This window comes from Miniopterus natalensis, chromosome 3, assembly GCF_054644295.1.
Source record: "Miniopterus natalensis isolate mMinNat1 chromosome 3, mMinNat1.hap1, whole genome shotgun sequence".
In the NCBI taxonomy this organism is placed as follows: domain Eukaryota; kingdom Metazoa; phylum Chordata; class Mammalia; order Chiroptera; family Miniopteridae; genus Miniopterus; species Miniopterus natalensis.
In genome coordinates this window covers 60,394,699-60,419,145 of record NC_142083.1, presented here as the reverse complement: position 1 = coordinate 60,419,145, position 24,447 = coordinate 60,394,699, and positions in this window count along the sequence as shown.

Below are 24,447 nucleotides of genomic sequence, written 5' to 3'. Positions count from 1 at the left end.
TATTTAGTTTCTGGCTGGAAGGGGGGGGGGGTCTCTGCTTTTTTCTATTTCCCTCATTAAAAAGCTTTATAAAAGCAGTAGTCTACACAATGGTAATAATTTTTAAAAATGTTTTATTTGTTATTAAAGTCTCATTTTCACACACAGAAGAATGCTAACTTGTTCCCAGTTACCAAACACTGAGCTTAATGCTGGTCTCTTAGCCTATGTGGGCGACTTTGGGTTTTCATTTCCCACAGGAATATCATTTCAACCCTTTCCTCCCACTTCCAGAGGCAGGGAGACTTCTGCCCTACTTACAGCTCTGGTATTTGGTCCCGTTTCTGAACTGCAGTGGCATTTTACCTTTAATACAAATTATTTAAGGCTTTGACTTTTTATTATATTTAATTTTTTTTTTTTTTTTTATCAATTATTGCTGTGTGTTTGGATCAGGAAGAGAGAGGGTGTGTGTGTGTGTGTGTGTGTGTGTGTGTGTGTGTGTTTGTGTGTGTGTGTGTGTGTGTGTGTGTGTGTGTAAGTGTCCCACAGCCTCACCTTACCTGGGAATTGCTTCTATTTTTTTTCTCTTTCTTTTTTTCTGCTGTGGCTAAGACTTCCAGTACTATGCTGAATAAGAGGGGTAAAATAGGGCATCCCCGGTCTTGTTCCTGATCTTAAGAAAATGCTTTTAGTTTTTGCCCATTGAGTATGATGTTGGCTGTAGGTTTTTCATATATGGCCTTTATCATGTTGAGGTATGATCCCTTCATTCATACTTTGATGAGAGTTTTGTTTTGTTTTTAATCATAAACTGTTGCATCCTCAGAATAAATCCTACGTGTTCATTGTGTATGATCTTTTTAATGTATTGATGGATTTGCTTTGCTAATATTTTATTGAGGATTTTAGCATCTATGTTCATCAGGGATATTGGCCTATAATATTCTTATTTTGTAGTGTCTTTATCTGGTTTGGGAATTAAGATAATGCTGGCCTTGTAAAATGAGCTTAGGAGTCTTCCCTCCTTTTTAATTCTTTGGAGTAGTTTGAGGAGAATAGGTGTTAGTTCTTCAATGTATCATTTTCTCTATTAATATACTTTAATATTTTCCCTCCAGATCAAAGGAAGTTTTCACTTCCCTAAGAGGACAACTACTCTATGTCATGAATCTTTTTGTTGAGTTTCATGAAAATCTTTGGCTCAGACTCATCTTGTTCTCATTTTTATCTCTTTCTCCTTCCTGATCCTTCTTCTGTGCTTTCCAAATGTTGTGATATCTGCCTGCTTGTTATAAAATGTTGCTCTCACTTTCATCTCACTGACAAGCTTTTGAATCAAAAGTCTACATCTTCCATGCTTCACCACTCATTCTCTTTTTAAACTGTTGTGATCTCATGTCTGTCTCAGTTTTTTTTATTCTTGACAATTAACTAATAACTAAATCCAGGGAATGTTCTTGGCTTGAACTTCTTGGAGACTTGAGCTGGAAATCAAGCTCTTTTTGGAATTGCAGATCTGTATCATTGGTTAATTTAGTCTAAATATTTTTAAGCGTTTTACATATACTACCTCATCTTGCCATCACCACACTCTATGAGCTGGCACCATCGTTACCCCATTCTCTAGAGGGGGAAACTGAGGACTGGAAAAGTTAAAGATTTGCCTTAAAGCCCAGTTCAAATATCTTTGGTTCTTTGCTCTCTATTTCTACTTATTTTTCAGGCTTCTTCTTTGCTGGCTTCCTTTCTATCAGCTTCCTGTGGGCCCCCCGTTCTTCACAGTAGCTGTTTGTCCTCAAATTCTCTCTCTTAACGAGCCTTCAATAACGTTATCCTGTCTTCAACTTGGTAATAAACGACCCCTTTTCTTTTCTTTTCTTTTCTTTTCTTTTCTTTTCTTTTCTTTTCTTTTCTTTTCTTTTCTTTTCTTTTCTTTTCTTTTCTTTTCTTTTCTTTTCTTTTCTTTTCTTTTCTTTCTTTTCTTTTTCCTTTCCTTTCCTTTCCTTTCCTTTCCTTTCCTTTCCTTTCCTTTCCTTTCCTTTCCTTTCCTTTCCTTTCCTTTCCTTTCCTTTCCTTTCCTTTCCTTTCCTTTCCTTTCCTTTCCTTTCCTTTCCTTTCCTTTCCTTTCCTTTCCTTTCCTTTCCTTTCCTTTCCTTTCTTTTTTCTCTTTTCTTTTCTTTTCTTTTTTTTTCTTTTCTTTTCTTTTTCTTATATGCATGTCTTGCTTTTTCAGTTGTATAGGAAGCTCTTGGAAGAATGAAACTCTGTCTTTTAATTACTTTATATATTTTTTCTTTGTTAGTATTTAGCATCTAACATAGTGGTGAGTGTGTGAGAGGTAGTTTATCAGCTAAGTTCTTTGATTCCAAACAAGATAAAACAACTATGGCTAATATAAGCAAAAGCAAAAATTATGTTAAGAATTTGGGGAGCTCTTGGAGCTGATGGGGGCTAGAGCACCAGAGTTCCCAGAAGTCCTCCAGCCAATGATCAGAAAGCTGCTGCTGGTCAGAATGGGATTCCAACCACTCTCAGTGTCTTTGACTCTTAATATTCAAAAGAGAGGAAAGGTTACTAATTAAAGTCTAAACTGATTGTATTAGGTAGAAAAGAGGTAATTCCTAAAAAAAAAAAAAAAAAATCACACTGCTGTTAGAAAAGGAAAAAAGATATTGGGAAACAAACCCCAAAAACATTTATAATAGGTACTAAATAAATACTTGTTGAATGAATGAGTTAATAACCTTGTGACCTTAACCTCCACATTTTAGGTTTTGTTTTACAAAAATAATATGCATAGTTGCATTTATTCTTTCTGATTAGAGCTGAGTCAACAATGCCTCTGATAATTGGGATCTGCAGAAACTCAGGGGCAGAGAGCCAGGGATGTCAAGCATGTTGTAAAGATCAATTTAGAAACTCCATAGGAAGCAAGCTTGCATTTGGATGTTTAAATTCTAGACTGTCCACTAAGACATAAGTCAGAGCATTTGGTTATATGTCGTCCGAACTACACTTTAGTCTGTACACAATTTTAGGAAGAATAGGCTGAATAATTTTAGGGAAAGTTATGAAGAAGGCATGGCTGCTGGTTTGACCTGAGACCCAGGCAACTGGAGGCTCCCTGCTCTCTCCCTGTGCTTGAAATGTGTGTTCAACTTGCCTTCCTGGAGCTCGAAGCTGCCCCTGGCTACGGCCTTGAGGGAGTAATGTTGTGATGAGACTGTCTGAACAGGGTACATGACTGAAACCTGTTAAAGCCCCCTGTGTGCTGTAACCAAACTAAACTTTTTTTAAGATTTGGCGGGCAGGTGTGAAAAATTATTCGCCCTGTGGCCACCAGAGACAAACCTCTTATATAAGTTTCCTTGCTTATTAAACCTGCTACCCACCAATCTGGAGTGGTCTGCCTTTTTCTCTTTCTTTCTTTAAAAAACAACAGCATGTTATGCCTTTATGTGAGCCAAACTGATAACATGCTGGGGCTCAAGATCTCAAATGCTTTTTTTTTTTTTTTAAATCTGCCTTTTTCTTTGGTTTCTCTTTTCTCTCTCAGGATGGGGACCAGTTTAAGATTACCCCTGGGAATCTCCCATGGCGGTTGCAAAGCAACAATAATATAGACATGGGTTTCAAGGTCAGCATGGTAAACTGAAAAGAGTTCTAATTCTGCTCTTCCATCGACTCTTTTGCTGCTAGGTAGACCACTTTACCCTTACGCTTCTCTGAATCTTCTTAAGAAGAAAGAGGGAATGAAACAAACGAAATTTAAAGTCCCACCACTTAAAAATCCTACTTTTTCAGAGAGAATTTCTCATTCATATTTGATATAGCGTTAAGGTGGTCCATGATTAATTATCACTGGCAGAAACCATACCCTTCTGATTGCTTATCTAGAAACATCAAATGACTCTTCAAATAAACCCCTCATAGACTTGTCCCAATCAGTCTGAGATGTCCATATGAAATTATGCTCTTCTCCATGAAGAAAGAAAGAATTCATGGACAAGGACAACAGTGTGGTGATTGTGGGGAAGAGGGGTGTGGGTGGAGGTGGAAGAAGGTATAGGGGGGATAAATGGTGATGGGGAAAAATAAAACAAAATAAACTGATTACACTGATTAATAAAAAAATGAAAGAAATTTTGGCTCTCTATGCATTTGACCATACTGTCTCCTGCCCCAGTCATGCTGGTGTTTTTGAACAGCATAGGTCCAATCGTTTTGCTTGTCTGCTGGAATCTTCAGCAGTGACAAAATCCAGAGATGTAGCTGTCACTTGAGTTCTCTCTGGATTTGTGCTGAGCCTTCATGGCCTTCTGCTCCCCCTCTGGCCTTCTTTTTTATATAAAGTGCCTATTTTGCAGCTCATTGGTCCCAAATCTTTAGTCCTTCTGACAAATATGAGAGCAAAGGACATCAAGAAATAAGTAATTTCAACAAATCTGAAAGAAACTGTCTGGAACAAGTTGATGGATGAAACATAGCCAAGAGCTGCACAGCACAGAATATATTCCCGAAACTGTATTGGAGAGACAGGGTCTGATTATGCTGGTGGAAGTCACACAGAGTCCATGCCGAGAGTTAGCAAGTGCTAAGGGTACAGTGGGTGAGAGGTAGAGCTGAAACTTGGGGAATTAATCCCAAATTTCTCTATGAAACAGAAAAGTCACATCAGCTACACAGAATAATGTCTGTAATCCTTGTTTAAAAAATTATTTTTAATTATGGTAAAACACACACAATATAAAATTTACCATCTTAACCATTTTTAAATGTACAATTCAGTGATGGTAAGTACATTTATATTGCTGGGCACCAAGACCACCACCACCACCTACCTCCAGAACACTTCATTCAGCCTGTAAAACTGAAACTCTCTACCCATTAAGCAATATCTCTCCATTCTCTCTTCCCCAACTCATGCTAACCACCATTCTACTTTCTGTATCTATGTACGTATTTGATTACTCTAGGTTCCTCAAATAAGTGGAATCGTGCTGTATTTGTCTTTTTGACTGGCTTATTTCGCCTAGCAGAATGTCCTCAAGGTTTGTCGATGTTGCAGAATGTGTCATAACTTTTTTTTTTTTTTTAAATGGCTGAATAACACTCCATTGCATGTATTTACCACATCGTGTTTATGTATTCATTTCTTGATGGGCACTTGGGTTGCTTTCATCTTTTGGTTATTGAGAATCATTCTGCTATGAACTTAGTGTACAAATATCTGTTTGAGACCCTGCTTTCAATTCTGTTGGGTATATACCCAGAAGTGGAATTGATGAATAATACGCTAATTCTATTTTTAATTTTTTAGGAACTACCATACTGTTTTCCACAGCAGCTTCATCATTTTATATACCCATCACAAGGGTACAATTTTCCCACATTCACACTTGTTATTTTCTGTTTTATTTTTATTTTTACTGTAGCTAGACTAATGGGTGTGAGGTAGTATCTCATTAGGGTTTTGGTTTGCATTCTCTAATGATTAGTGATGTTGAAAATCTTTTCTTGTGCTTATTGGTCACTTATGTTTCTTCTTTGAGGAAATGTGTATTCAAGCCCTTTAATTATGTTTTAATTACTTTGTTTCTTTTGTTGTTGAATTATAGGAGTTCTTTATATAGTCTGAATATAAACCTTTATCAGATATATGACTTGCAAATACCTTCCTCTGCTAATGGTGTCCTTCAATGCAAAGAAGTTTTTCATTTTGATGTAGTCCAATGTATCTATTTTTTTGTTGTTGTTGGTTGTGCTTTTGGTATCATAGCCAAGAAATCTTCTCCAAATTGTATTCTTCATTTTTAACACAAATAAGCAAAGAATACACCATCCTAATTATGCAAACTCTTCCAGACAATAGCAAAGAGGAACTACTTCTAGGCGGCTTCTATGAGGTTTGAATAATCCTGATAGCAAAATAAGATAAGGACATTTAAAAAAAAATATATATATATATATATATCTTTATTGATTTCAGAGAGAGGAAAGGAGAGGGAGAGAGAGAGATAGAAACATCAATGTGAGAGAGTCATTGATCAAGCCCACAACCTGGGCATGTGCCCTGACCGGGAATCTAACCCAGATCACCTGGATCCTAGGTCGACGCTCAACTGCTGAGCCACGCCTGGCCGGGCGATAAGGACATCTTGAATAAGAAAAATTACAGGTCTGTTTTACTTATTACTATCAATACAAAGAACTTATTTGAAGATAATATCCAATAGTGTCTACAACGCTAGAGCCAATATGGGTTCACCTCAGAACGTAAGAAAGATTTAATATAAGAAAAATCCATAAATATACTTAACTCCTTAATACACTGAAGGAGAAAATTTTATGTAATCAACTCAAAAAATTCAGAGGAAACACTTGATAATTGACCCAATCGTTATTCAAAACTCTTTGTAAATTAGAAATACAAGAGAATGTCTTTAACCTGATAAACAGTGAGTTCAATGGTATACCATGTAACACTCAAAACACATGAACCACAGTAACATCTAAAAAGATAGATTCTCAGTCTCACACCCTAGTGGTGCACAATTCCTGAGAACAACAAACTTTAGTAATAAAGTCATCCTTGCATTCCTAAGTAATTATTCTTGGGGGGGGGGCGGGGCGGGGGGCGGGGGGAGGAAATCCCAGAGGTGTAAATTCCCTTTATCAGCCTATGAATTTTAACTTGCTTTTCTTACACACAAAAACTGGAATACCCCACCCTTTGGGTAAATTTTACCAACTGATTGTGTCAAAATAGCAAATCATTTGTATTCTATCTCATTGCTTCTTTTTTAAGTGTATATTTTTAAATTAAAATATATGGTTTTCAAAAATAAAATAAAGAATAAAAAGATAGATAAATCTTGTCATAATATTTAATGACATCCTTTTATAAGGTTAAAAATAATAGCATTTTTAAGAGTACATAGATGCAAAACACTTAAACTATTTTAAAAACTGCTTTAAAACTATTAAAAGGAAAGCCAGTGAACGACTGACAGCATTCAGGAGGATGGCAGCTTGAAGGTAGGGAGATGGGATGGGGAGGGCTTTTGCTTGGGTTAGTGCTTTCATAGCAGCTTATTAGAGATAAAATTAAGGAATCAACCAAAAATAATAATAGTAAGTGGACCAGGCTTGGAGTGGTGGCCACCAATTATGAACCATAAATAATGATTAATTAATCCAGTTTCATGCATCTGAAGTCAAAGAAAGAAAAAACATTTGACTATCAAGGGAGGAAGAATACAATAGGAGGCGTGATGGAGAAATTTGTTTGTTATTTTTAAGAATTGCAAGACTTGAGAATGACACTATGCTGATGGAGAAGAGGCAGTAATGAGGATGAACCTGGGGATATACAGAGAGAGTAACCAAAGAAGCAGGTCACCCTGACCAGGGAGCAACGGGAGAGATAAGCCTTTGAGAGAGGAGGGAGGGGTGCTGATGTGGAAACCTGTGTAGGTGTAGTGACAAGAATTTGAGGGATTTCCCTTCTTCTGACACATTTTCTCTGAGCTGGGAATGCTTGAAATGGCTGTCTGCGGGACAGTGGTTAAGGATGCTGGCTAAGCACCGGGCACATTTAGGTTGAGGTCCTGACTCCCGGAGGGTACTGTGAATGGTATTATGTTTACAAGCTTCTGTTGAAACTGTGGTTCTCCCCTTCCTTGTCCTCTCCCCCTTTCCTTTTCTCTTCCTCCCTTCTTTTTTCTCCTTCCCCAATCCCAGTTCACAAATATACCCAGAAAGACTGTTTAATCTGCTTTTGTAACATTTCTACTTCTGTATCAATCAAGGATGACTGGTGGGTAAGGAACTAGGAATGCTCAGGCTTGGCCCAGGTGCGCACCCTGGACCATCTACAGACAGTGGAGTGAGATCTGTAAGGTGCTATCTCCCAACTCAAAGAAGAATTTCTGAGAAGGGAAGATATTATTCTGGGAAGGCAAAATAATAGAATATATAAATTTGTATATAATTCTATATGATTTTTACCAGCAACATTCAGCAACTCTGAGGCAGATGGACTTTTGCATTGGTCCAAATTTGTTTCTTTCAGAGAGACGTGACAGAAAAAGAAAATGGGACAAGACAGTTGATAACATTGGCAAGTTAGAGGGTGAGGAGATGGGCAGATAGTACAATTAAAGGTGCACATGAAAGGAGCTGAAGAGAGGAGGGAGGACTGGGGGAAAACAGATGATCAAAAATAAGTTTACTGTGAAATTATATGTGATGGAGCTGAAGGGGTCAGAGGTCGTGGTCAGAGAACTGGAAAGCTTAATTTAATGTTTCAAGAGTGAATAATTGTGCGGGATAGTAAGTTTTAGTATCTGGCCGTGGAAGTAGTTTACTAACATGGAATAAATACAATGAAAACAAGAGTTTAAAAAACAGACACTAAGCTTTGGGTGGGTCATTCAGGTACATAGTGGTGTCTGCCAGGTTACTGGCGAGTCTGGGAGTAGAGGGAGACATTAAACCAGATGCTGAAGCTTTCAGTGAATGAGAGGGCATACACTTCTTTGTACTATTAAATTGAGCAGTGATGAATCGAAACTATTTTATCCCTAGAGTAGTTCAGGCTGGGAATGTAGTTTCTTGCCACATATTTATCTTAACAACACGTTATAACACTTTGGATATGGAGTTTATTAAAAAGGAATTTTTTTCTGGAGGGAGGAATGGATTAATGAGTATATTTAATATAATGCTGCCCAGCCGGGCGTGGCTCAGCTGTTGAGCATCAACCTAGGATCCAGGAGATCGGGGTTCGATTCCTGGTCAGGACATATCCCCGGGTTGCAGGCTGCAGCTGATCAATGACTCTCTCATCATTGATGTTTCTCTCCCTCTCTCTCCCTCTCCCTTCCTCTCTCTGAAATCAATAAAGATATATTTTAAATATATATATATAATGCTTATTATGTAGCTATATTAGATATTTGAGATTTATCAAAGTTGCGTTCTCTGACCTTAAATAGTTTATAATTTGTTTGGGAAGTTAGGCTTACATGTACAAAACCTTGAGAGAATAACAGCCTTGCAGAGGGTACAAATTGCAAAGGAGAGTAAACGTGTATCAAAGGTGTTTGGAGAAAGGATAGGCCAATTCTATTAGACTCTTTTATGAGCTTTGATGAGAAGGAGTGATGTAGACTGTTTTAGGAACTCCTCTATTTGTATGGCTTCAAAATATACATTCTATATATATAACTTTTCATCTAAGATGAAAATATGTTGTCCTGCAACAGATACCTGTTTAGTCTTCATTTTCTATTGAAGTGTTCATGAATTGTCTATAATGTTTTAAGTCTTCCAAGTCCTGGGCAATTCCTGATATCATTACCTTCATCTTTTTCTTTCTTCAAAGTATGTGCCCTCCAATTTGGAAATTTCAAGAAGACATTATTCATTTTAAAATAACTCATAGAAAAAAGTTGAATTTAATGAAATGATTTTTCCTTTGCTTTCTTTCCAAAGTTTTCATAATTGTCATAGACCCATATGTAGTTGAAAGAATAATTTCTCGCTGATAATCTGAGTGCAAGGTAATAGCCTATATGTAGCATGAAGAAAATAAAATGTTTTTTTCATAGGGGTTAGTAAAAATTGAACTATGTAATTTATCAAAATTATGCTTTTAGGTTCTTTGGGAGTGTCCATGATGTGTCTCAGAAAAAATGTTTTCTTAGCCAGTCACTATATTATTATTCAGTTTCTGTTGCTAGGATACATGGCCTAACTTCTGTCAGCATCCTCAACAGTACACTTTGCCAACTAGAAAATTCTTCTCAGTTCAGAAAAAAGAAAGGGATCTTTTATTGCAATGAGGCCACAGTATTTAAAAAGGATATTTATCATCACAATTGCCTCATACTTATCTAATTTTGTAGGAGAAAAAGTCTACAGAAACTTTGCAAACTAGTAATTTCCTTAAATCTTCCAAGAGAGCCAAACAAAAAAATGATAGTTTTACTATTCCTGTTTTAGTTCTACCTCAGTAGTGTGGCCCAAAAACGTTGGCTTAAAATTAAGGGTAGATAAAAGATTAGAGACAAAAATATAAAAAGAAATGATTACCTTATACAAAATAATAATTTAAAAAATTAAATGACCAGAAAACAGATAATAATAGCTCTCTCAATAGCTTTACCTTTGAATATAAATTTTTTCTATATATGGAACTTGGGAAAATCCATGTGATTTGGAGTTGGATTCCAACTTCCTTTTTCTTTTTTTAAATATATCTTTATTGATTTCAGAGAGAGGAAAGGAGAGGGAGAGAGAGAGACAGAAACATCAATGATGAGAGAGTCATTGATCAAGCCCAATGACTCGATCAAGTCATTGATCAAGTCAGGGCATGTGCCCTGACCGGGAATCGAACCCTGATCGCCTGGATCCCAGGTCGACGCTCAACCTCTGAGCCACACCCAGCCGGGCCCAACTTCCTTTTTCTGTTCCACTTTGTCATTAACTGGAGAACCTTAGAAAATATGCATGATTTACAATACCTATGAATACTAGCAATTCCATAGAAAAGTAAACTGTTAAATAAGTACTGCTTCCAAATGAAACCTGATCAGCAGAGAGAATATGGGAAAGGAGAGGAAAATCCTTTCTCCCTGAGGCTGAAGGAGTGGTGGGGTGAACAGATGTTTGCCTCCCCGATGCCCTCTCCATGATTTGCAAGAGAAGAGAGAAGGCAGGGCTAAGACACCCAGAAACTTGAAGACTCTTAGGATGTCTCAAACAACAGCCATTTAACCCTGTTGGCCCTGCCTCAAGTGCACCTGGGTTGAGGATTCAGGTGAATGGGGATGTGTGTGCTGTTGCCAATTATGGATTTTAATGCTTTCTGGCAGCAGGTGTTTTTATCAGGTTCACAGAGAGCTGAAGGTAGTGGGCCAGCTGCTCTGCCCAAGATAGGGTAAAAGGGAAAGGGTGAGAATGTTGGTGCAGGCATACCCATAGCAGATTTCTTGACCTGTTTGGCTTCAGGCAGATAGCTCCTGTCACTTGGCCCAGAGCTTAACTGCAGAACTCTGATGCAGAGATAGACGACTAATGTGAATGCATTTTAAGAAAGTCACTCTGTCAATCAAACATTCAATGTCCATGCCCACCAAGTGATGAGTTGTCATCACTGATGGAGGCTGGACCTACCTGAAGTATATAGGCTTCCAAGCAAGCCTAGTTATTTAATACCTCATCAGATTGATAACGTTAAACCATCCCTTCAATATTTACTAGGGGGAAGGCTGACGGCTGAGTAGGGAGAGAAGAGTAAAAAGGAAGATTATGGATGGCAGCTCTTAACTTCTCCCGGAATTCAGCTGTTTCTTGCAGCTTAGCTTATACTTGCAAAGCTCACTCAATTAGCTATTATTCCTCAATGAAACCACTTAGTGAGGATTATGATAAAGGATTTTTCTCCCCTCTCCTGTTAGGAGACCAGTGAACTATTTCAGTCCCATCAAAATTGTTGCCCCTGGAAATTCATTTTTGGAAATATCTTTACTGGTCCCAGATCTCAACATGATGAGTTGTGAGGCAATTATATCACATTCTTGTGACGAAACTATTTGAGATAGAATCCTGGCTCTGCCACTGCATGAACAGGGAAAAATTACTTAACCTCTCTGTTCCTCAGTTTCCTGATTACCAGGAAACAATAACAGTACCAGTGTAACAATAACAGTACTATCCAGCTATTATGAACAATAAAAGAGCTAATATATGTATAGCTCTCTGAATTTTGCCTGTCACATAGTAAATACTCATAGTTATTAGCTGTTGTTCTTTTCCTTTGATACTTTAGTAAAATATTGGCATGTTTGCATCAGAAGCAGGTAGTAAAATGATCCTTTACTCTAGATTTTCGTGGTCTAATATAAAAAATCCTAACCTCAAATAATTCTCCTAACAGGCTGCCTGGAATCTCATCTACAGATTTCTTTCTTAAGGTCCTCATGGAGACATGATCTATACAACTACATTACACTGCTGTCCACATCTTTTCATCTTTTTGTCTCCACTAAACTACCTTTCTGGTCATTCTTACCTGGGTAAGAATGACCAGAACTTTTCTTCCCAACTGACACTCCAAACACATTTTTATCTTGGCACTAAATTGTTGTTTATTTTTCCTACTGGACTGTGAATCTCTGGAGGGATCCTGCTCCTTCCTCAGCACCTAACACAGAGCTCAGGGTGTAGTGAATTCACAATAAGTATGTTTCAAAAGAAATCGACTGAACCCTTGAGTTCTTAGAATCTCCGAGCCTCCCAACCCATTCTCCCCTTTTGACTTGGCACCATTTTCACCCTAAGCTAGATACCTGTCTGCCATGAGGAATAATTTCAGTGAAACTCATTGGCACTTTCAATGTCTGCCCTCTCCAGTGTTCTGTCACACCCAGTGCTGGCTCCCAGTAGCTATTTGCTTTCCGGTTTCCTTTTCCAAAGCCTTAGGACTTTGCAAGAAAAGAAAAATCCCACAGTGTATGGCTGAGTAACATATCAGTGTATGAATTTCAACTTGACTCCTTTTTGGAAATCCTGTGACTGTTCCCAGTCACTTCCCTGTTCCCCCTAAATGGGTATTACAAAATACTTCAGAAGTCCCATTCTTCTGTATATGTCATTCTTCACAGTTAACTTTTTTCTTCACTTAACTCAGAAATCGGAGGCCACAGGAATTGCGCAGCCTTACCTTCTGGCTTTTTCAGTTCCTAACTCGCTATTTTCTTACCTCTTCCCACCCCCTCACCCCCCCCCCCCCAACTTTTCAACCTATCTTCTAGTTCCTTCAAGACCTTAATCAGTCAATTATATCTCCTTTCTCTGATTTCAATCTCCCCCTTTCTAGTACCTTTTTTACAGATCAGAAAACTTCGGTCTTAACATTGTAAAAATTTTCCTTGTGATCCTACCTCCACTAAACATCTTCAGCTAGTAATCCACGCTCCCTTTTCCACTTCCATTCCTATTCACCTCTCAACCACAGTTCTCTGGCTTCTATTAACAGCTCTTTAAAAAAGGGCTTTCACTGAAGTCTTTTGATTTCAGGTTGCCAAATCCAAAGACTTTGTTTCTCATCATACTTGATGTGCCATTGAGCATTATTGCCTGCTGGCCACTCTCTCCCTGGCATTCTCTTCTCCCCAACACTCCAGTGACACACTCTTCTAGATCACCTCCTGTCTTTCTGGGGTATCCTTGATATGTTTCATTGATTCACACTTCTCCTCCCTCATACATATCGGTGTTCCCCATAAGTCTTCTTGGATTCTCAGTTTTTGTGTGTGTGGCGATTTCATTCAGTTCCATGCCTCCCTCTACTCCCTCATTATTAATGCCTGAAGGAGTATCTCCTTTTTAACCTTTCTTCTGAGTTATGGACCTGCACTTCCAGTTGCATGCCAGCTATCTCAATGTGAATGGCTATTCAGCATCTCAAATTCAGCACGACCCCAAACCAAACTCTTCTTCTCATTCCTTCTGAATAGGTTCTTTCCCATGGATTCTTTACTTGGTAAATAATAATTTTCCTCAATTGCTCAAGATAGAGACTGAAGATATTCAATTCTTATCTCATCTTCACCCACTATATATATATATATATATATATATATATATATATATATACACACACATATATATAAAATTCATCATTAGTTTTCTTGAATTCGAGTTTTAAACATTTGAAATCTATTTCTCCATGCCCACTACACTGCCTTGTTTCAGGCTTCCATCATCTTTTACTCAGATTATCACCATCAGCCTCTTATATTTTATCTCTTACTTGGAAACGGCTACCTCCAATTCATCCACCACAATACATTCAATATCTAAGTTTCTTCACTTACTAAATAAATTAAAAACATATCCTTTACTATCACTCTTCTGTTAATAAACTCCTGTAGTGTCCCACTGGATACCATTGGCTCCAGCCGCCTTTATCATACTCCTCTCTTAGGATTTCCATTTATACCCTTGGGCCACACAGGAGTCCTTGTAATGAATTGATTTTGCCATGCTATTTCACATTTATACACTGGTTTTTTCTTCCTTAAATATCCTTGTCCATTTTATTCTTTCTTCAGAATTTCAAAAATACTGAACTATAATAGGAACAATAAATGAAAAGAAATTATCCTTCCAGTTACATCTCAATTATTTTCTGCATGAAATTTTTAAAATCCCTGCCAAAAGGCATAGCCATTCCTTGTTTCATCATAAATCTTTATTAATATTTATCTCTTAAGGCTAGTCTAATTGCATTGTAATTTTGTTTGCCTGTCAGGCTTATTCAACTCTGTGTCTTCATTTTTAAACATGGAAAATAGTTGGGATTTGAACACTGGTTGAACATATGGAGATATAAGTGAAGAGTGAAAGAATTCCATCACTCATTACAGATGTTGAATTAATTTTTACCTCTGGATGTCACTGAGTAAAGATAAAGACCTTGAGGAAACTGACTCATATGATAACTAATGTTTGCTGGAGGTGATGGGAAGGAAGAATTGGGCTGGGGAGATCTCAAATCAGGGCAGACATTAAGAAAACGCAATGCAGAGGAAGATCCTGGTCTCTAAATATACAACATGTGATCACTGAGCTGAGGGGTCATAAACCAAGGGAAAGAATACAGTAAAAGAAGTTGGAGAAAAGCACCTGAAACAAACTTTCCCAACTACTCAGTTCTGCATGGGATAGGCCTGAGGCTTGCACATTGGTTCCTAATAGGGACATTTTCTGGAACAAACCCTTTGACACTAGAAAATTCACAATGTGTAATATTTGCAGGAAGTTTGCATAAGCATTTATGTTTAATGCTTTGTTTCTTCTCTCCATCAGAAATATTGGTGATCAGCAGAAAGGTAAATTTGGAAGAAATTAAAACAGAGAATCTAGTTAATTATATAAGAATACATGCTATTTCTCTCTTTTTAAACCTTTATGTATTTTAGCTCTTGTCTCTCTTGTCCTTATTACTTCTTTTCTCTATTTCTCTTAAATTATATTAAGGATATGTCACCACTTAAAGTTTTCTATGTACCTTGAAGCTTTGCATACCACTCCATTCCCTGCAAGAATTGAATACATGTCTGTTGCCCAAATCATTGATTGAATAAAAGCTGGCATATTCTAAGGGATTAAATATTAAGTAGAAAGTCCACAGTAAAAATGAAGCAGAACTCTACATTCACCTCCGGAAGCTTGCTAAGCAATTTAGTGTTTATGAAAACTTTATCTCCTTCTTCATGCATAAAATATCTTTTTCTGGGAAAAGCTCTGCACAAAAGATTATTTGTGCATTGCTTCTAAATTTCACAGTGGCATATATTTGGTAAAATAACAGAACAACCTAAATAAATGGACTTGCCATTTGAACCCTCTAACCACATGTAAAGATTGCTAATACTTTGGTGTATAACCTTGAGATTATGTTTAGTTTACTAGATATTTGCACATTCAAATATTTGTAGCAAGTGACTAATGTATGTGTGTTTTGAAACATGTTTATTTATGATATAAGAGGATTTTAAAAAGTCTATAAGTATGCATCATGTAGATATTTTAAAACATGTCTGTAAATTGGATAGTCCCATTGCATCCAAAATTGGAGTTTGAGTCTCCTCCCCCTTGAATGTGGCTGCCATAGACTCGATTCTGACTAACAGAACTTGGCAGAGTGATGCTATGTTTATTCTGAGGCTAGGTTATAAAAGGCTACATTTTGGGAAATGCACCTACCTTGGGAGCCATGACAAGGAAAAAGGCTGGCTATCCTGAAGCAGTCATGCTGGAGCGACCATGTGGAGGAACAGAGGAGGCGGGGGGGGGGGGGGGGAGAGAGAGAGAGACAGAGGAGTCACCCCAGCATAAATCACCAGGTTCCTGATCATTTCAGGGCCCAGCCTTCGAGCTACTGCCGCTGACTGAGTAGAGCAGAGACAAGCAGATCTTGCTGAACCTGAACCTTGCACGAATTGTAGGTAAATGTTATTGTTGTCTTAAGCCATTAAGTTTGGAGATGTTTGTTACACATCAGTAGGAACACACCTACTAAATCTCTCTTAATATTGAACGTAACCTGCAATTGAAAAAAATATAAAAAATTAAACAAAAACTTTATTCATACAGGTAAATAATTAAATTCTAAACACCGTATATGCACTAAAAGTTTGCCTATTTCAGCAGTTCAGATTATATTTCAAGCTAAAGATTTACCTTTTATTTCATTGAAAAAAATGTAGTGTTTGTTGATGAACTAGATTGACAGTGAACTAGGTTAGCAGTGAGCTGGGCTGAAGCACTCTGAGGGGAACAGGAACCACAAACTCACTGGGCTCACAGCTTGAAGATGTGCCCCCCAGGAGCCCTCTGTCTTGCCCTTATGAACCTGTCACATATCCCTGATTGCTGGAGTCGATGTCCAGGTGATAGTATCTCAATGCTCAGTAGGTGGAGCAGAACAGCAAATGCCAGGCATAGCTCATCCCTCATCTTGCTTTCTGTCTGTGGCAACAGCTCTGTTGCTGTCCTCTCCTACTGTTTTCTAATTTATCATTAATTTTAAAATTTATTTCCTATTTATTTTTCTGCCAGGAGAACCCCCTATGCCCTTCCCTCATCCCCTATCTTTACTCCCTGCTCAGCTCAAATTTTCTTACCTGCCAACAAGACTGTCACTGTCTGAAGCAAAAGGTGTTGGGCTCAAACTGGTCTTGTCCTGTTTTATGGGCTGTTTCTTGGGCTGAGAGAAACCCTTTACTCCCCAGCACATATGTATCCAATTTGTAGCACTCCTACGCACACTTTTCTGGACATTTCCTAGTTGGAAAGCTTTATACTGGTAGATTTAATTTGCTAATGTTTTATTTGTTAATTTTATGTCGATATATACAATAAAATTTTAAGGTTATTTTTTCTTTTTGCAGTACTCATGTTTGGTCTACCATATCAGCTAATCATGTTGGTTCCTTGCAAATTGAGTAGCTTTCATCTTTTTTCTGTTCTAAAAAAATAAATAGGATGGGGATGATCTAACTGTTGAAGATATTCTAGAATTTATTCCTAAAAATACCAGGATTCAGAGCTTTTGGAGTACTGGTTTTTAACATTGATATATATATTTATTTATTTATTTTAATTCAGATGATCTCTTTATTGTGTTTTGCATACATTTTGGTAATTTACATTACCTTAGAAATGAATCCTTTTCATTGAAGTTTTCAGTAGAACAGCACATAGTATTCTCTCATAATTTAAATAATTTTTTCTAAGTTGGCACTTGTCCCCAGAATGGTTGAGATTTCAGGCTATGGCAGCTGCAGGATTTCAGTATCTGCTTACCATTTGCTTGCTTTTTGGCTTGAACAAGTCTCTTTTTCTAGTTTAACTTTTTCCATCACCTTTTATCCCCTCTATGCCCTCTACCACCTCCACCCATCCCCCTCCACTGCCACAGTCACCACACTGTTGTCCACGTCCATGAGTTCTCTCTCTCTTTTTTTTGCTCAATCCCTCTACCCTCCTCCTACCCTCCCCCCCCCCAGCTGTCTGCCTGCTCTCTATCTATGAGTCTGTCACTATTTTCCTTGGTATTGAACACTTTTTTTAAGGCTCTGAGGCTCCTTTACTCATCTGAAAACTGGAATACAAATGATATCTATCTGATAAGGTTGATTAAATTACTAATGATTGTAAATCACTTAACAAAGTTTCTGGCACATAGTCATAAGTAAATGGTATTTTTATCATTATTTTATTTATTATTCCAACTGTTATATATTTGTGCTTTTTCCCCCTGGTTTTTTGGATTCCCCTTGTCATTTCATATTGTGTATTTTTTCCAAAGGAACCAGTCCTTAAATTTATATATTTATCCTACTATGTTTCCTAATTTACTGTTAATTTTAAAATTTAATTCTTATTTATTTTCTTTTTTTTTTTTTTTTTGTAGGCACATTTTATTTTCTTTACCTAACCCTATAATTCTCAAAGTTTACTTCTTTGTTTTCTGTTTAACTGTGTTTAAAAACTATTCCTAATGCTCTGGATTTTCCTCTTAATGCAGTTTTACCATTTCCATTGTTTGGAATGTGTTATAGAAATAGATTTGTGTGTGTATTAGAGTCAGGAATATAAGTTTGATGTGTGTATTTGATTTGAAATAAGTAACTTCATCTTGTGTGACCGAGTGTAACTGTGATGCCTGCGTGCCACGATAAGATTAACACTTTGTAGCCCCGGCTTCCAAGCAGGCCCGCGCTCTGTAGGACCCTGATGAGACACACTGAAGACGCACCACACCTTCAACCCAGCTGTTAAAAGCAGGGGCTTTTCGGCCACATGCTTGGATGCTTGTCTGCCCTCCACAGACTTCATCCCCAGCTCCGGGAAAGCTGACCCTGCCTTGCTCTGCCCTGCACCTCTCTGCAGGAGCTTCCAGAGGGCTGCAGCAACCGGCGCCGTCGGGCCGCACCCCCAGACCTCGTGTGTGTCTTTCAGCGGATCCTCCGGGTGGCCTGCTGGTGCCTAGAACCATTGGGAACTGGTAAATAAACTCTGTGTGATTTGCTTCATGTTTGTCTCTGTCCCCCTTCTTGAAACTTGAATTATTGGCTCGGTCTTATTGAATTAAAGTGTCTCTCGACCCTCACGGTGGTATAGCCACGTATTGGGAGTTAGACCACCTGCGTTTATGTCTCCAGAGAAACGGACAGAATGAAATTTAGATAACCTACAATCTGTAATTCAGTTTTGCAGTAGGAGTTATTGTGTAGAATAACCTAATATTTTATTTTATGATTTTAATTTGTTTTCATTTTTCCTCTGTCTTAGCAAGTATCTCATGTTTAGTGATTCAGTTGTCCAAGATTTTAATTTTACTCTTGACTGTCTCCTATGTAGCTTAGTCGCTATATTATGGTCTTAGAGTTCCTGGAATCCTTCTTTATCACACCCATCTCCCTTTTCATATCATTCTGTAAGCTTTTATTTCATAATTTTAATTTTATTTTACTGTTACTTTTCATTTCAGTATTTTTTCCCTTTATGTGTTCTTCTAATTTGTAAAGGCTGGATCTTTTAGGATCTTCCTAGGATGTCAGCCAAGTTCCAAATATTTTCTTTTATGTTCCGCTATGACACATTTTCTGAAGTCTTCCAGGATGTAGTTGCTTTCGCTTTACACTAATATTTTACCCACAGTTTTTCTTTTTCCTTTTTGTATCCTTGAAAAAGATGAAATATAACCAGACTCAGTCAGATCTTACTACTCTGGAATGGGAGTAGAATCCTTGTTTAAATCTATAATGGGAGATTGTGTTCATGGGCACAGCGCTGATTATATTACTAGTTAAGAGGATACTTTTACCTAGTGTAACTCTTCTCTGTTTTTTTTTGTTAGATCTTTCTACTCCCTCTGCATGGTAATTCAAGATGATGTCTATGTCATACTTAATTACAGAATGTGCTATCACATCAGGACTTGATACAAGGATTACTCTCTACCCTGGTCCCAATGAATCAGTAGAGCCCATGACCCCAACTCCTTTAGTCAGCATGATTACTTATTTTTTCCTTATATAACCCATCCCTTGGAAGCCATTGGGAGCCAGGTCTTTGCACATTAGCTTTCTTGTGACTCGGGCTTGGTGACCTTTCTTCAGTTAATAAGCCCTTACTTTCTTGGCTGCAAACTCCTGTTCATGTTTAATTGGGCTTTGATGCTTGCAGGCAAAATAATCCCTTTAGTCTGGTAACAATGAGGCCTCAGGCAGGAATGACGAACAGATTATTGGAAACTTATAACAAGGTGATCCTTGTTATAAAATGGCAAAGGACTTGGGCTGAATTCTATTTTACTGTTTTGTGGAAAGTAGAACTTGTAAATGAAGAAATGGGATATTTAGCAGGGGAGATTTCTAAGCAAAGTATTGAAGGTGAGGCTTGGATCCTCCTTACTGTTTCACAGTAAAATTTGAGAGGAGAGATATGAATCAAAGAAAGAAATGTTAAACAAAAAGGAAACAAAACTTTAAAATTTGGAAAATTCTCAACCTATCCATATTGCAAAAAATGAAAAAGCATGTTCTGAGGAGAACTCTAATCATTTGATAAAGAGATCATGAGTGCAACTCATGGACTTAATCGGCCATCTCAGCAGAAGCCGGAAATAGAGTTGGGAATAGGCCAGTAGAGACACTGTAAATTTAAACAACAGGGAAACAGAGAAAGTGGGATGGAATGAAGAAAGGCTGTTTGTACTTCTTGGATTCTATAGCACCAGACCATAGAGCTATTCAGCTGTGGACATGAGCTTTTCTTCAAGTCAAGGGAAGGATGACCCTGAGGCACTTCAGAGATCACAGGGTTGCCCCTCCCACCACTGGCCCAGGGGGCAAAGCCTTTTCCTCTTGGGTTTCAGAGCACAGGGCTCATGCAGCGAGCCACATGGACAGGGTCCTCACAGAGCCAAAGGACCAGGGTCACACAACCAACACAGCCAAAAGGTTGTGGTCACCCCGCCGAGCAGAAGGAGCAGGGCTGCCCCACTCCACAGAACTGTGGGAGTTATATTGCCACTCCAGTGGGCCTAGGAGGCAAGGCATTGAGCTGAAGAGGATTGTTCTTTTCATTGTGAGAGCATCCAGACCTGTAGAGAATTTTTATGTGTTTGTTTGAGCCAAACAAACAACATGCTGTGAAGCAAGATCTCAAATACGTCCAAGAATGATAGTTTTGCAGTTTCTTTTATACATTTGTAAGAAACAAGAAAAAGTGCATAAAGGTGATAGAAAGCAAGGCAGGGAAATCTCTATGATTGAATTACAGGGTAGTTAACAACATTATGTGCTCCCTTGAGGATGGCTACATTTCCCAGAGGTCTGATAAAGAGGATTATTCTGTTTTTTCAAGGGTGTGTTAACCTAGATGCACAAAAAACAATGGGCAAGACTTGCTAAAGGCAAAGATAAGCCTTTTACTAAAGAAGTTATATGCCTGGGGCATGGCTACCCACCACGAGGTGCCCAGTTAGGAATTTATGGTTAGATTTATTATAGACCTCCCTTTTTAATCCACATTCTCAAGCATGCTACTTTGGAGGAAGAGCCTGCACAGGCTCTTAAGCTAAAAAATATACATATGATAAATTCATAGTCAATCCTTTCTCCTCATTTAAAAATTAAAGAATCAAAGCTCAGAGTGGTAAAAATGAAATATCCAATAGATTTTGAATATTTTTAGGAGCCATGTCTTATTTATCTTTGTATCCCTACCTCTGTAACATAGTTCTTGGTGCATAAAAATTACTTGGGAAGTAAATTTCGCCAGTAAATATTATTCGTAAATGTTTGCTAAATGGTAGCTTTCTATTTATTTTGGTAGACAAAGCATAAACATTGGGTTTTTTTCACTGTCACTTTCACACCCCTTTCACCATCAAAACTGTCTGGTTTAGACAACATATGACAAAATTTATAAGAATTGTAGTAATTATCTTCAAAAAGATTTATGAGGATAGTGTATCTATTATAACACAAGAACAATGAACCAACTGCAGTGAAAGCAAACCTTCAAAGCCCAATAAGGAGCTCCTGAAAATTAAAAAATACTATTGAAAAATTAAGTAGAAAATCTGGAAGAAAAGTTGAGAAAAATCACAAGAACATAGTGAAAATTAATAAACAGAAACCTCATTTTGCCGGGAGGCTAGAAGAGAGAACTCTCACACACCTGCCACTCAATGCACATCACAGACTCCAACTGGAAAAGAGGTACCGTGCATCGAAGACAGGACGTGCTACTAGTCTATACTTCAGCAGGAGGAAGAAAAGACTCCTCCTTACTTTGTAACAGCTCAGCCAATGGGAGGCTGCACAGCTCAGGCAATGAAAAGTCACTATTCTTTGAAATTTCAGTTTCCTCCAAAGGACTCTTTGTTTACAATAGCTCCTCCCAAGTCTGCAAAAGAGCATTTATCTTCTTTTATCTCTGTACTTGCTCCAGGTCCCCTGCCATTAGACCACCTGTCTCAAATTGCAGCTCTTTGCTGTTCCCAAATAAAACCATTTTGCTGGAGAAATACCTGGCTGTCTAAGATCAACATTATTTGGTTGTCCTATATGGTGAAACAGAGAAGGCCCCAGACAACTCTGAGGTTGCTGAGTGAACAGGTGTGATACACTCGGAACTCACTGAGCCCACTGATTCCTCCTCGACCCTGGAGTTTGAGGGTAAGCCTTTCTCCTGGATCTGAGTTTCTGCTTTCTTTGTGTATTAAGGCTCTCCAGGCTCTATTTGGGATCTAACTGAAGGCTTTATGCATTTCTGATTGGGGCCTTGTTTTGTCTGTAATTGGTTGGCACTTTGGCCTGGCTCTTGAAATCAGGCCATTCCACTGAAACTGTTTTGGCCTTCGGTCTGACTCCTTTTGGAACAAGGATGGTCCACTGGAAACGTGCTGTTCAGCCTTTAACTGGTTCCTTTTTGGAACTGGACTGTTCTCACTGGAATTGCACTGTTAAGCCTTCAGTTTGACTTTATAAAATTGGACTGTTCTTAGTGAAGTTATGCTGGTATTTGTTCTGCAGGATATTTAAGCGTTTGCTCTAGAGAAAAAGCCTCTGAAAAATGGAAATCCAGTTATCTCAATACTTTGAATCCCACCTGAACCCCTTTTCAAAGACATAGCCTTTAAAGCTTTAAAAGAGGATTTCATGCCTGGCCTGGCGTGGCTCAGCGGTTGAGCATCGGTCTAGGATGCAGGCGATAGGGGTTTGATTCCCTGTCAGGGCACATGCCCGGGTTGGGGGTAGGGCCTGCAGGAAGCAGCCGATCAATGACTCTCTCATCATTGATGTTTCTATCTCTCTCTCTCCCTCTCTTTTCCTCTCTCTGAAATCAAAGATATATTAAAAAAAAAAGAGAGGGTTTAAGGAACCCACTTCACCTTAGGCATCTCAATGACCAGATTTTCTTTTTCTTTTTTTGTAAATGAAAAGGAAGGGAATGCTCTTGGGCAACTCAACCAAAAACCCTGAGGACCACATGAACCCACAGGGTATTATAGCCAGCAACTGGACTCTGTGGGCCAGGAATATCTCCCTTGCCTCAGAGTTATTACTTTCACTGCCATTTTGGTTAAGGCCACTGAGGAAAACATTGTGGCATCCCCTTTAACCATCTTTGTACCCCATGCAGTAAATGCCCTTCTGAATTCTCATCACACCCAACATTTTTCAGTTAGCTGCTTTTCCTATGAAATTGTTTTGTTACCTCTTCCTCACATAACTCTTCCTCACATGATTCTTCAAGTTACAATAACCTTAACCCTGCTGCTCTTCTCCCCTCCATTACCAATGAATCAACTTCTGACTGCTTTATACTGACATCGCTTTCTGATCCCACATGATCCTTTGAGTAATGTCAACCTCCTATGGTTCATTGATCGTTCTTATTTAAAGGTGACAATGGAAAATACAGTGCAAACATTGATATTATTCAATATCAACACTCTTCGATGTAATTAAAATAGCACCTTTGCCTTTGGCTACTACAGCCTAACAAGCTGAATTATACATGCTCACACAGGCCTGCATACTAGCTAAGGGCAAAACTGTCAACATTTATACTGATAGTAGATATGCTTTAGGAGTAGTTCATGATTTTGGAATGTGTGGAAGCAATGTGGCTTCCTTAGTCACAGTGGAAATAAAATTTTAAAGGTCAGTATGTTCAGAAATTATTGGATGCTATTTTTACCAGATGTTTCAGCTATTATTAACAGATGTTTCAGCTATTATTAAAATCCCAGGGCATTCTAAACTTGGCTGTCCAGAAGCTAAAGGAAATCATCACCTGGCTAATACTTCCACAAGGAATGCTACCCTTAAAGAAACCAACAGCAGTGAGATCTCTGTCATACTTATAAGGGATATTTTCCCATGTGATAACTTAGAAAAACTGGCTAGAGAAACCCAACAACTGGCTTCAGAAAAGGAAAAGCAAGATTAGAAATTGAACAATTGTTGGTTTGATAAAAAGAGAAGGTTCTGATTTTGGCCAAATGACAAACCAGTCCTACCAAAGACTAAATTTTCCACTCCTAACACTATACATGCATTAAACCATTGGTCCACTGACAAAATAATAGCATTCATGAATTAATATTTATGGAAAAGTAATAATAAGGCCACAAAAATAGCCTACCTCCCTTGTCCCACTTGTCGAAAGTACAACCCAGGGAAGCCTGTTCACACTACTCCTAGACATTTTAAATTGGACCATTTGAGGTTTGGCAAGTGGATTTCATATAGTTTCCCTGTCTAATGGATATAAACATGATCTGTATGTTTTTTCACTGGTCTGAAACTTTCACCTTTAGACAGGCTGCTCCCTCTTTTGTGGCTAAGCTTGTTTTGCAAA